The sequence below is a fragment of the Schistocerca nitens genome, chromosome 3 (genome assembly GCF_023898315.1).
Source record: "Schistocerca nitens isolate TAMUIC-IGC-003100 chromosome 3, iqSchNite1.1, whole genome shotgun sequence".
NCBI lineage: Eukaryota > Metazoa > Arthropoda > Insecta > Orthoptera > Acrididae > Schistocerca > Schistocerca nitens.
Genome location: NC_064616.1, coordinates 383061713 through 383074543, shown reverse-complemented (window position 1 = coordinate 383074543; position 12831 = coordinate 383061713). Strand labels below are relative to the sequence as shown.

The 12831-nt window shown below is 36.1% G+C and overlaps 1 protein-coding gene across 2 annotated transcripts in view; it reads left to right on the top strand.

Moving 5' to 3' along the window:
* Positions 1 to 12831, top strand: part of LOC126248321 (serine/arginine repetitive matrix protein 2-like) — a 255691-nt gene that overhangs the window by 137223 nt on the left and 105637 nt on the right. Inside the window, exon 13 of one of the 2 annotated variants that reach the window (XR_007545460.1) lies at positions 7805 to 7864. The exons of the other annotated variant lie outside the window; for it this stretch is intronic. The gene's annotated coding sequence lies outside the window, so the exon portion shown is untranslated. The remainder of the gene's footprint in view (positions 1 to 7804; positions 7865 to 12831) is intronic. 2 annotated transcript variants of the gene reach the window in all.

Genomic DNA, 12831 nt, shown 5'->3' with positions numbered 1-12831 from the left:
TTCAGGTGGTAGTCTTCAGTGTTCAGGTGTTCAGGACCACAGTGGTTTTTCCTTTGTGGTTGGCGAGACAACCAAGTCCTTGTTCTCACGCAATAAGCAGGAGCCACATCGTTCATCCTGGCTAATATTAGATATTGGTGGCTCAGCTTTTGCCAGTATATGGTTGGCAGTTAGTCTGACATCTTCAGCTTTGTCATGCAAGATATGCCAAATGCACTTCTCTGTTCCACTAATAATATCCAAAATTGGCAGACATCGCGTGACTGGCGAAAAATTAAGGCTTTTACTCAGCACTGGCACAGTTTAGTCATCCAGTTCTTGGTTGGGGCAGGCTTTGTATGTCAAAAGGAAGCGACAACAGATGCTTGATGCTTGTAGGGAGGTGAGAGCGGCAGTTCCGAACACGTCATCCCCTTGTGCCACCTGACTTCAATCGGTCCCTCAGCAGGCCAGAGCTGCTATGAGCTGCCCAATTCACCTTCTGTGCATACATCGTTCTGGCCCTCTCTGACTGGCACCAGTGGCTGTAATCGGGGCTACGGCAGTCAGTAGTTGTACTCCTGATTATGAGGACGCAGATAGCCATCAAAAGCTCGAGAATTTTATTCGAATTTACATGGCTTGAAAACAGAGAACATTTTATTCACATTATATAGGCCATTTTCTCTTCAAATGTTATAGTTCTAATTAGGTTATATCTTTTGTGAATCTGTAATTGGGTTTCTTACTAATGAATTTATTTTCTTAGTGATACATATCCTCTTTCTCAACTTCTTTTAAATGCTTTTTATAATAGGTAAGTTGCAACTAACTGACAAAATGAGCATGAGTACAGGAAGTTAAAGAACAGGTGTTCAATACTGTCACTAAAAAATCAATAAGAGAAGTTTTCTACTTGCTTCCAACATGACATGCTAACATGAGTAGTCATTCAAGTTGGTTGATGCTGCACAAACTGACTGGACTGAAGGAATATAGCACCTAACACTATCAAATTTCTGGACAGCTACGGAAACTTAATGTAGGTGGAACTTCCTCTTCACTAACCTCATCTGCACCATGACCACGACTGCGACCACCACCACCATCATAACCTTTTTTTAGCTTTTTCATTCACAAAGAGCATCAAACAGCCCATTTATATGCATCTGCTGTGTAAGTATCATGGTGCCATCACAAAAACCTGTCCTTTAATGTCTCACTTGGAAAAAAAACATCTATGGTAGCTTCCTTTGTTTTTAATTTTAGGAGACAACCACCTTCTGCAGCCAACATTTCGATACAATCTTAAGTTGCAGCATTCTGGACAGTAACAGACTTATGCATAGCCTTCAGAAAGTTAATTTTCATTGCTGCTTTTCTTTTGAGGGGTGAAATTCACCTTTACAGAACAGTCACTTTGCATTCTTCTTCCACAAAGTGAATTATGCTCTGGTCTATATATGCAGGCAACTTGTGCAATTCACAGGAAAAACAGAATATTAACATTCTTGATTTACTTGGTTGCCTTCATTATCATTACTGAAAGCTCCAATCTATATACTCTTCTGCAATCTTATCCTTTAAACTTCTCAGTAGTCATGCAAGATGTTCTACTGGCATCCAGACATTCCTGCTGAAATTAAAGTAAAAGTAATGATTCTATGTTCTTAATATTCCCAGATTTGACTTCCCAGTTTCACACATTACACCTTAACATAGCAGATTTCTGAGGGATGTCTGGATTGTAAAATATCCCAATTTCATAAAAACAGAAAATTGTCGTCGACTCATCAGTCTTAATTTGTGAGCTTTAATGTGATTGCTTGTGCTGTATCCTTCAATACATTTCCACATACATGAAAGTTTCCACTCTTCAGTCCATTAAACCATTTTGGGAAGATAATTATAAATACTTTCAATTATGATGAAGCACATCTTTTCCTTGCATTTTCAATGCAGAAAAACTTTTCACCACAGTATATGAAAGGGATTCATTATTCTTCAATTCACCTCTCAAAGAAGATTGCAGCAAATCGCATTTTTTTTTGCTAAACCGGAGATTTTCATGTTACGATAGTCTGTAATGCCACAGTAATAGCCATACACTGAGATGTCCAAAGTCATTGGGTAGTGATACACACATATACAGATGGTGTTAGTATTATGTAGACAATGTATAAAAGAGCATTATTGCACTGATGGAGCTGTTGTTTGTACTTAGATGAATCGTGTGAAAATGTTTGTGAATGATTATGGCCCAAAGACAGGAATTAACAGACTTTGAATGCAGAATGGGACATTCCATTTCAGAAATCATTAGAGATTTCATTATCCAATGTCCTACACTTAACAACTGAGAGCTGCAGCATTTGCATGGAGTTGTCAGTGCTAACAGAAAAGCAACACTGCGTAAAATATCTGCAGAAATCGATGTGGGACTTACGACAAATGTATCCGTTAGTACAGTGTGGCAAAATTTGGCATTAATGGACTATGGCAGCAGATGACCGACACGAGTGCCTTTGCTAACAGCACAATGTAGCCTGCAGTGCCTATCTTAGGCTCACGACCATATCGGTTGGACCATAGATGACTGAAATACCATGATCTGGACAGATGAGTCCTGATTTCAGCTGGTAAGAGTTGATGGCAGGGTTCAAGTGTGGTGCATACCCCATGAAGCCGTGGACCCAAGTTATCAGCAAGGCATTGTGGAAGATGGTGGTACCTCCAGAATGGTGGGCTGTGTGTACATGGAATGGTCAGGGTTCGCTGGTCCAACTGAACCAATCATTGACTGGAAATGGTTATGTTCAGCTACTTGGTGACCATTTGCAGCCATTCACGGACTTCATGTTCTCAAACAGTGATGAAATTTTTGTGGATGACAGTGTGCCATGTCACTGGGCCACAATTGTTCACAATTGGTTTTGAAGAACATTATGGACAATTCGACTGAATGATTTGGCCACCCTTATCACCCTACATCAATCCCATTGAAAATTTATGGGACATACTCAAGAGGTCAGGTCATACACTAAATACTTCACCAGCAACACTTTTGCAATTATTGATGTCTATAGAGGCAGCATGACTCAATATATCTTCAGGGGACTTGCTACGACTTTTTGAGTCCAGGTGTCATTTAGTTGCTGCAATGTGCCCTGCGAAAGGAGGTCCGACGTGATATTAGGAGGTATCCTATGACTTGTCACCTCATTGTATTTTGTTGAGCCGTAAGTCTTCATCATTTGTGGGCCATGAAAGTATAAAGAGTACATGAAAGTATAGAGTGTACAGAAATCTGCACTTCCATAAACAACAATGTGGTGATGGGTTCATTTTTTAATGTAGAAAGGCATGCCATTTCATGTAATGTATCTCGCACATACAGTTTTGGGTCAATAATTCTCATTTTCAAACATATTTTGTATTACATAATGAGGAGTCAAATTTGATATTTGCTGTGTGTGTGAGCTTGCTACATTGGTCTGTTAACTTCACTGTAATAGAAACAGTCATTATTAAGGTGTCTAGTCACACAGGTATTAGGAAGTATTGATGTAATGACTGGTACATCTTAGGATGGGGAAAAAAGAAAAAAAAACTTTTTTACAGTTGTAAATTTCAACAACCATTTTGTAATGGATAGAATAAAATGACTGATGTGTTCACGTTCCTAGATTTCAAGTCATCTATGATGTAACACATGACCTACAGCACAGGCAGTATGCCAATGTGAACAGAAATTGAAATCTGTGTATTGTGATTGCTTTGGCATCTAGACTCAGATCTTTTCTCCATGTTTAGCAGTTTTACTTCAAAATAAAAAAATAAAAAAAAATCAACCAGGAAATTTCAAATCAGCACACATTCTGCTGCTGAGTCAAAATTCACTCCAGAAGAGAAACGTTCACGATCTTGGAAGATTTCTTGACACATGCATCTGCAGTCTATACAGAAGGAATCAATGGCAAATAATTGTCATTAATTTTGTTACCATTTTGGCATAACCTGCTCAAAAATTAAAGGATGAGCTGTAAACTTTAATAAAAATTAGACATCTTGTCAAAAGTGGACTTTTATTTTCAAACTGTTTCACATCATTCCTTAAGAGAGCTTATTCTTAAAGCAGGCTTCGTTAACATTTACTTTAAATAACAATTTTCTTGTAGGAGTTTGAGCAGGATCAACAGAAATGTTAATTACATGTGGGGAATTTCTCAGAAATGGGTTAGATACTATGGGGCTTTATTGTATCTGGGGTAGCCTCCTACATTGCATGTCTTTTGTGCACAAAGTTCTTCCTTGACAATTGTTTCAATGCTTATTTTCTGTTATGCGAGTTGTTTCACATGTTTCTGGCACACATTTTTTGTCTTTTTTTCTGCCTTGGATCGTATTATGTTGCCCTTCTTTGTTTACTTTCATTTTGTTTACATTTGTTTTTAGTTTTGTTTTTTGGATAACCTTCCCTGAATTTGTGCAGTTAGAGTGCTGCTTTCCTTAGTTTATATTTCATATCTTTACATATTCGTGCATTACATTTAACTCCTAATGTTCCGTAAACATTGTATGAGATTGTAGTACAAAGTGTGTCTTTCAAACTCTCTCTGTGTTTATAGCTGTAGGTTACCGTTGATCAGTAGTAAATACTACGCCGTTACGCATTCTCATTAGCTTTGTCTTTTGTCATGGTACACAGCAAAATAACTTCTGCCAAAATGCAGCTGTGTCCATTTTACTTGCCATTGAAATTAGAAATAGCTTTCTATGTTGAGGAGCATAGTGTTTTCATGTTTCTTTGGCAGATAATATTTGAGTGCAGTTTTATTGTATAGCTTTACCATCTGAAGAATCAGCACCTTGAAAGTGATATTGCAGTGCATAATAAAGATACTGCACTATTTTAGTTTATCAGATAATGTATGCTTTGTAGGCAACCAGTGCACTAAAGCTTATTCCCTAGAGTGGAGATTGATTATGTAATGTACAGTGTGCAGTCAGTAGAGTGGAAACAGAATTTCCATTTTGTTTGGAATTCATAATTTTGTAGCTTACTTAACGTACTTCATGATAGTCAGTGTCTTTGTCATTTGATGTTTTATTAAAATTTAGTATCAGTTTCAACCTTACAGCCATCACTAGATATGAAAATTTAGCAGCAACATGTATGTGTGTACTTACTACATGCCTATGTGCCACTGCTAAATGTTTAGTTCTAATGATGGCTGAAAAACCAAAACCAGAAATCAATTATAATAAAATTTAATATGACCAAGACATTGACTTCTATAATCCAGCCCAATAAAAAGGTCACAGGTCTCCTCAGGAGGTACACATGGCCTCATTTTGCATACTTCGGTATAAATTTGACAGAAGAAAAAACTATTCAGGTTGATAGTTTATATAATTGTATTGCTATTCCGCAGTGAGGTTGACCATCAGTAATGAAATTTAAGTTACTGATTCTTCACCTTTTAAACTCTCACTTCCTGAAATATGGACCTTTATGTTAATAATTATTCTATCACATCAGTTAATATCATTACGAGCACAAGTGTTTATACTCATGACTGCAGTTTTTCTCTGTGAAGTAATTTACAGCTTAGAGCAGTTGGGGGGGAGGGGGGGGGGGGTTGGATGTAATGAGTAGGAAGTGGCAAAAGAAAACTGTGTATCACCCTTGAAAGGTGCCAGCCACTTTCATTGTGCCATTTGAGATGTATTACTTCAAAAATAAGTACATTTACAGTGGTAAAAACTACTGATTCTAGCTAGCACCAATTCTTACAATTGCACATGCCCATTTGCACTTCAGCTTAACAAAAGGCTTGTTGTCAGTTCAAACGAGTATAAGTATTCTCACCTGCTACATGTTATCAAAACCAAAATTAAGCCACCCCATTAATACAGAGAAGTATATGTCTGTTCAAAGTGTACCACAAGATGAGAGAGTGGAAAAATGGAGTACAGAAATTGAGTCTAAATGAACAAAACCAAAAATCCTGATAGTTTCTGATGGAGTTAAATGCCATCAAATGGGAGATGACTTAAAATAGCTGGTTCAAACCATTTGTACTCATTGTCTCAGTGCATTTATAGAAAAGAGGGAAGGGAGGACAAAACTCACTATTGAGTATCTACCATACTGAAGTAGAACATAAAAGGGGTGAAGATGTGGAACAGTGAAATTTCTAGGATGAGGAAACAGTCTTCACATTTTAGGAAACATCTTTTGGGTTAAGAAACTATAGGTTGTGGAAAAGAAATGGCTTCTCTTAAGTCAGAATTAAGGACACCACATTCTCCTTTCAGACTGGGCACTTAACAGAGGAAACTGGCTGTTTGCAGTCATATTTAAAGTCAAGTCATTGTCCCCCTTTACTGTTATTGGATAATACTCCACATGCTGATTGATGTATCCTTTACCAAATTCTTTCGGACTCTTTAGAAGACTGTGTGTCACAAGAGGAAGCAAATGTGGCTCCACAGATGTGGGTACAATAAATGATCATTAAGTTCCTTCAATCAACCTTGCAAGCTAAACAATAGATACTAAAGCTAAAGGTTGTGTGTTTATGACAGAGTTGACCGTTTATTTTCTTTAGATATTGTACCTTGCATAGAACAGTGAGTCATGTTGAAATTGTTTCATTATGTAGTCATTTTGTGCTAACATTATGTAATTTAGAGAATACTGCTCTTGTATTTCTTCTGTTTTACCCAGAGCATCATATTCTTAAAGTTTTACTGTGGTATGGAGATATAAGTATGTATTATTAAATTTTTAATAATTTCAGTTGCATGTTTATACCATCAGTAAATGCACTGTGCAGAGACCTGCACTCCATGTGCCCACATTTTGCAGTATTTTGTCTCTTTAAAAAGAACAAAATAGTTCTTCTTTAAATTTCTTAATAAGTCTTTTTGACCTTTGCTTTGGATTTTAGTTACTGTGGGATACTTTCGTTGTTTTGCATGAGGTGGTTGCTGTGTCAAACACATCTTTAGTGTGATAGTATTCTTGAAAGTCCAACACTAATATCAGTTTAAAACATGATCTTAACCATTTTTGTTATTATTGTTTGTGATAGTAATTTGTGAATTTCACTATTAATTGAAGCAAATGATTTATAATTTTTTATGACGGTCAAAGACATACAAAGATCTATTAGTTTCCATGATAACTGCAATAGCCCTTGCATTTTATTTATCATTATACTGTATTTCATGTCCTTCACTCCTTGTGAGGGTTATCACTTCAGTAAAGAATAACTTTTTCTTTTTCTCCAAATGATTATTTCAGTTATTGTACTCTCTCTCTCTCTCTCTCTCTCTCTCTCTCTCTCTCTAATCTCTCTTTCTCTCTTCCTGAAAAATATTTTTTTCCCTACAGAATGCATGTATGTGGGAGACAACTGAAAAATAATTCCTTTTCTTTGATTTCCATAGGCAAAAAACAACTATGTGGAGCTGAACTTTCTTTTGAAAAAAAAATAAATAAATAAAAATAAAAAAGATGTGGTAAGTTAGTGCTAGAAATTGACTTCAAGGTTTTTGTAGATGTGTACAAAACAGACTACCCAAGGTCCACTACATGTGAGTGTGTACGTGTGAGTGTTTGTGTGGGGTTAAAAAATGAGGAAGCAAAAACAAATTTTTTGCAGGGGCTAAAAGTGATTACAAACTACAAAAAGCAAATATATGCAAACACACAACATATATTTGCTTATTCTCTCTTATATTTCTGTTATTTGATGTTTTGTTGGAATTTTTTAGTTTTAATTTATGTCCAATTCACATTTTTTATTTATTTCAGCCCTCGTTTCGACATAGACAGTTCACACACAAGCGGACATTAAACTATCTATTCTCACAGGTAAAACGATAATTCAGATGTGCAATTGTGACATGAAGTGGCATTTTAAATTAGACAACGAAGTGTCTCATTTTCCACAAAACTGACACATATATGAAGTTTTACAGTGTTGCCTTAACAGATGTATACTGAATTGAGTTTAAAGTGTTTAGTCTTACCATATAGAATGCTTTTCCCGCTTGAGAATTGAAGTGTAATAGTTGTTTGAATAAACACATTGTGATGGTATTCTTATGTCAGTTTTTCAAGGGGGGAGGTGGGAGGTGGGGGGTGGGGAGACAGTGTGTCTGCTGTTAAGTATTTGGCCCTGTAACGAAAGCAAGATGTGGTGTGGAATATGTACTTCATGTCTTTTTCTGTAAGCTTCATCAGGTTACACATTATTTTTACTAGCTTCATTATCGGTGTGAAGAAAAGTTCTTTTTCCCCATATTGGAAACCAGATCTTGTGCCACAGCTGTCACTTGAAAACGATTTTTGTCTGTGCTATTTCAGATTAGGTTTTCAAATACTGTTATAGTGGTACTCCGCCTCTTCCTAATTCGTTTGATCTTACAATGTCTCTAGACAACATGTGTGCTGTTCTATGTTCAAATATTTTCCCATTTAGTTTGTATATAAGGTTACTGTATTTCTTGGCTCTAACTTGTTAAATATTCTCCCAGGTAGTCGAAGTGAATGTTATATTTTATCAATAAACTATCCAATATCTTCCACAATAATTGGTGGTGTGTTTGTCATGTCTTTGTCAGTGTGGGACACCCTTAATGAGGTTTCTCACATCTAACAGACCATAAGTCACGTTGCCCGTTTGTTGCAGTTATTGGTACATTTTTATAAAATACTTAATGGTACAGGCTCATAGAGAAACTAACATGTAGGTTCCTGGTTTTTGTGGTATTAATTATATTGAGAAGTTTCTTGTTGAAATATTAATTTGATTGAGTTTAGGTTAGACTGTGAAGCAGATTTGTGGATAGATCATTCTCTCCCCCCCCCTCCCTCCCTCCCTCCCTCCCTCCCTCCCTCCCTCCCTCCCTCCCTCCCTCCCTCCCTCCCTCTTTCTCTCCACACACACACACACACACACACACACACACACACACACACACATTCGAGTGCTGTATGTGAAAACAAGCAAAGCTTTGTAATGCAGGTAGTGCTGCTGTTGATATGTAGACTGAAAAAGAGTTAAATATTTTAAAGCACCCCATTTATGTTTTGAATAAGATATTACTGTTATGTTTATTTAAAATAATCTCTTTCGCAAAGCAGTCAATTAGTCCAGCTGTTGTTTTTCAGTTTCTAACAGTATGGAGAAAACATTACAGGCTCTTACAATTTTTTATTGATCAGCATAACTACATAAGAGTTGAAGAAAAAATGTGTTACTTATATTTCTGTGGTATTTGAAAGGCTGCGTCAGTACTTAATAAAATCAGCCATATTGCTTTGTTATACAGTGTGCTCAGGCACTCATTTTGCTCAGAAACTAACTATACTTTTAATGCTTGTAGTTTCAATGTGAGCAGAGAGATTTTGAAAACAGTCTACTGTAATATTGATGTCCGTGTCAGTATTGAGTCATAAAATGTACTAAAAATTGAGAAACTTATTTTATTTTTCCATGTTCATAAGTCACTTTCTTTTTCATTTTGATGCGTAGAAAGAATTATTACATTACTGATAGGCTTTATAGATTTAATATGCAGAAAGAGTAGAAATGTACTTTTTATTTGACTGAGGTGTTTATATATGTATTTTATAATATATTTTACAAACTAGTGCCTGAGATTCATGATATGGCAGGAGTTCCATAATAGACGTTTTTGTACATAGTGCAAACGTTTTTTTTCCGTATTCCAAAACAGTGCTGTTATTCTATTTATTAGGATATCATTGTTTCTTTTATGCAAATTATTTACAAATCATTAAAATTGTTATAATTTGAGTGTGAGTTATGTTAGCTGTGCTAATTAATTATTGTTATCAAAATGTGGGTTAAACCAAATTTGGTTATGAGTTAATAAATAATTACAAATCATGTGGGAGTACTTTGGTTCACTACTCCTTGAGTAGTGGAGATGAATGACGTGTCACAGCACTCCTACTGTCTTAAATTGTTTGGCAGTACATACTCATAGAAAGTTATCTTTGAGCAATTGATGTCTTTAGTGAGAATCGTGTGTTTCTTTTTCGTTGTTCTTATAGTATGGTTTTTGGGCTGCTTATAGTTGGAATATGCAATATTTGCATGTGTTATAGCCCTTATTTACTTTATTTATGTTGCTGTTGTAGAAGTGACAATGTAATTTAATGAACATAGAATGTAGTTTTCAATAGGTCAAGAAACTTTTGAAGATCTCATGCTGTACGTTGGAAATCGTTAAAATTTATTTACTTTTCAAGGATATTTTAGTCAATTATTTATTTTCAAAGACAATATAAATGTGTACTAATTCTTGTTAATGGCTGTAATATTGTTATATATTAATTATTCAGGCTCATGAGGATCTTCTACACCAGATTTTGCACTAATTTATTCAGATTTCTTGCTGACTGAAAGATCATCATTGAATCAGTGTTACTGGGTTTTAAATCTCAGCTTTTGTTGCTTTTATGCAATGAGGTAGGAAGAAACAATTGTGCCACTGTTATTTAAAAAGGACATTACACATGAACTCTGCAGCCTTTTTCATCCAGTCTTGAGAGATTCTTAAGGATAGTGCAGTGTATCTAAAATGGTGTTTGCATATATTGTTTTTCCAGCACTAAGGAAAAAAGAATATTTTATTTTGTGATTGAAAGATTTAAAGCTTAATGTAAATTTGGTTACAGTTTATACCAAAATTCCTGTATTGTTGTGCTACATCCCAAGTTTTATGCTGCTACCCATTTGTCTGTTGGCAATGTGATGTGTATTTATGGATACTTATCATGCTATCCAATGCAAGATATTTGGAGATGCCTTTGCACGTGTATATTTTGGAAGTAGTGGACATTCTGTCTTAGTAAAAATAGTTGACTAGTGTGCTGTAACTTATCACCAGAGAGACACTTCAAAGCATGTTATTCTTATGCACTTTTGTTGGAGTACTACTTTAGACTGTCTCTGTTTTCATATTTGTAGACTTGTAGAGAATAATGTGAAACTCTCTTGTGAAGGTTAACTTGTATGGGGCTGCACTTCGCGTTTGCTTCAGTAGTATGATGTGTTTGATACCTGAGAGTGTATCTCTTATTCTTGAATGACTATACACCAACATATTTGTTTATAAGATATTTACTTTAGTTAACTAGATCCAAAATGCTGTCTCACAAGTTTTATATTTTCTTATGTTTTGTTAAAAGAAGCTTATATTTTTTAGTAAATGTCTTGCACAAAAGAACCATAGTTGCATCTACATTTAATATATTAATATTTTTTCTGTTTTTATAAAAACTTTTATAATAATTTTGATAACTCCTCTCAGAAAATACAGGAAAATAACTTTTTTTTTCCCCTCTTCAGATTATCAAAGTGTAAAGTTTCCTGTTCATGGTGTGCAATATCTTGAATGAACTGTGTTAATAAAATACACACACACACACACACCAAAATACCGCAATACTGTGGAAACAGCATTAGCTGTATATAATCTATTTAATTGCACTTGCTTTGTGGGTGAAAAGTAGGATGTCAGAGGTATATGTACACTACAGTTTTTGAAATTGCAGTACTGTCAGTTTCTAATATCTTACTGTTTGAACTTGTGTTCAGGCAAATTTGTGATTTGTATGTAAAGGGACTGTGGAACTAATGAGAACATCCCCACAGGTTTCCTTCACTTCAAGATACTGTTAGTTTTGTCAGAAGATGCAATAAAAGACAAGAATGTGGCAAGTAATTTCCTATATGGCTAGTATTCATGATATTTGTGTGTACATACGAGTTTGAACAAACTTTTTAATGAAATAAAGCACTCTGAGATAGTGATAATTGCAATGTTCAAAAAGCTGCATGAAATGAACATTATTCCACAGATTAGATTCATGAGAATTCTCAAAGTCTGAGAGTATGTATTTAATATAGAGTGAAGCACCCATATACTCTGACCAGATTCTCTAAACGTTATTGCCTAGAATCAAAGAGGACTTGAATATGTTTCATGGGAGTCGCTCTCCCAGTGGTTTGTATAGTCCGCACTCCATCAATGGTGATTGCTAAAGGCTTATGACAATCTTGTTGTGAACCAGTCATTTCCCATACGTGTTTGAATAGCAGCATTTGAGTCAAACATAAGATGAGATACACAGGACCACCCATTATTCAAAAAGTCAACCCATTGTTGTTCAAAAAAGCTTCCACATTCCTCGCCACACTCATCTGGCAATTTTCCTACTGAAATACACTATGTAATCAAAAGTATCTGAACACCTGATTGAAAATGGCTTCCAGCATTACTTATGTTCGTGGCGTCCTCCATCAGTAATGCTGGAATTCAGTATGTTGTTGGCCCACTGTTAGCCTTGATGACAGCTTCCATTCTCGCAGGCATACATTCAGTCAGGTGCTTTAAGGTTTCTTGGGGAATGGCAGCCTATTCTTCATGGAGTGCTGCACTGAGGAGAGGTATTGATATCAGTTGTTGAGGCCTGGCACGAAGTCAGCTTTCGAAAACATCCCAAAGGTGTTCTGTAGGATTCAGGGCAGCACTCTGTGTAGGCCAGTCCATTACAGGGATGCTATTGTCGTGTAACCACTCCGCCACAGGCCTTGCATTATGAACAGGTGCTCGATCATGTTGAAAGATGAGGTCGCCATCCCCGAAGTGCTCTTCAACAGTGGTAAGCGAGAAGGTGCTTAAAACATCAATGTAGGCCTGTGCTGTGGTAGTTCCACGCAAAACAACAAGGGGTGCAAGCCCCCTCCATGAAAAACACAACCACTCCATAACACCACTGCCTCCGAATTTTACTGTTGGCAC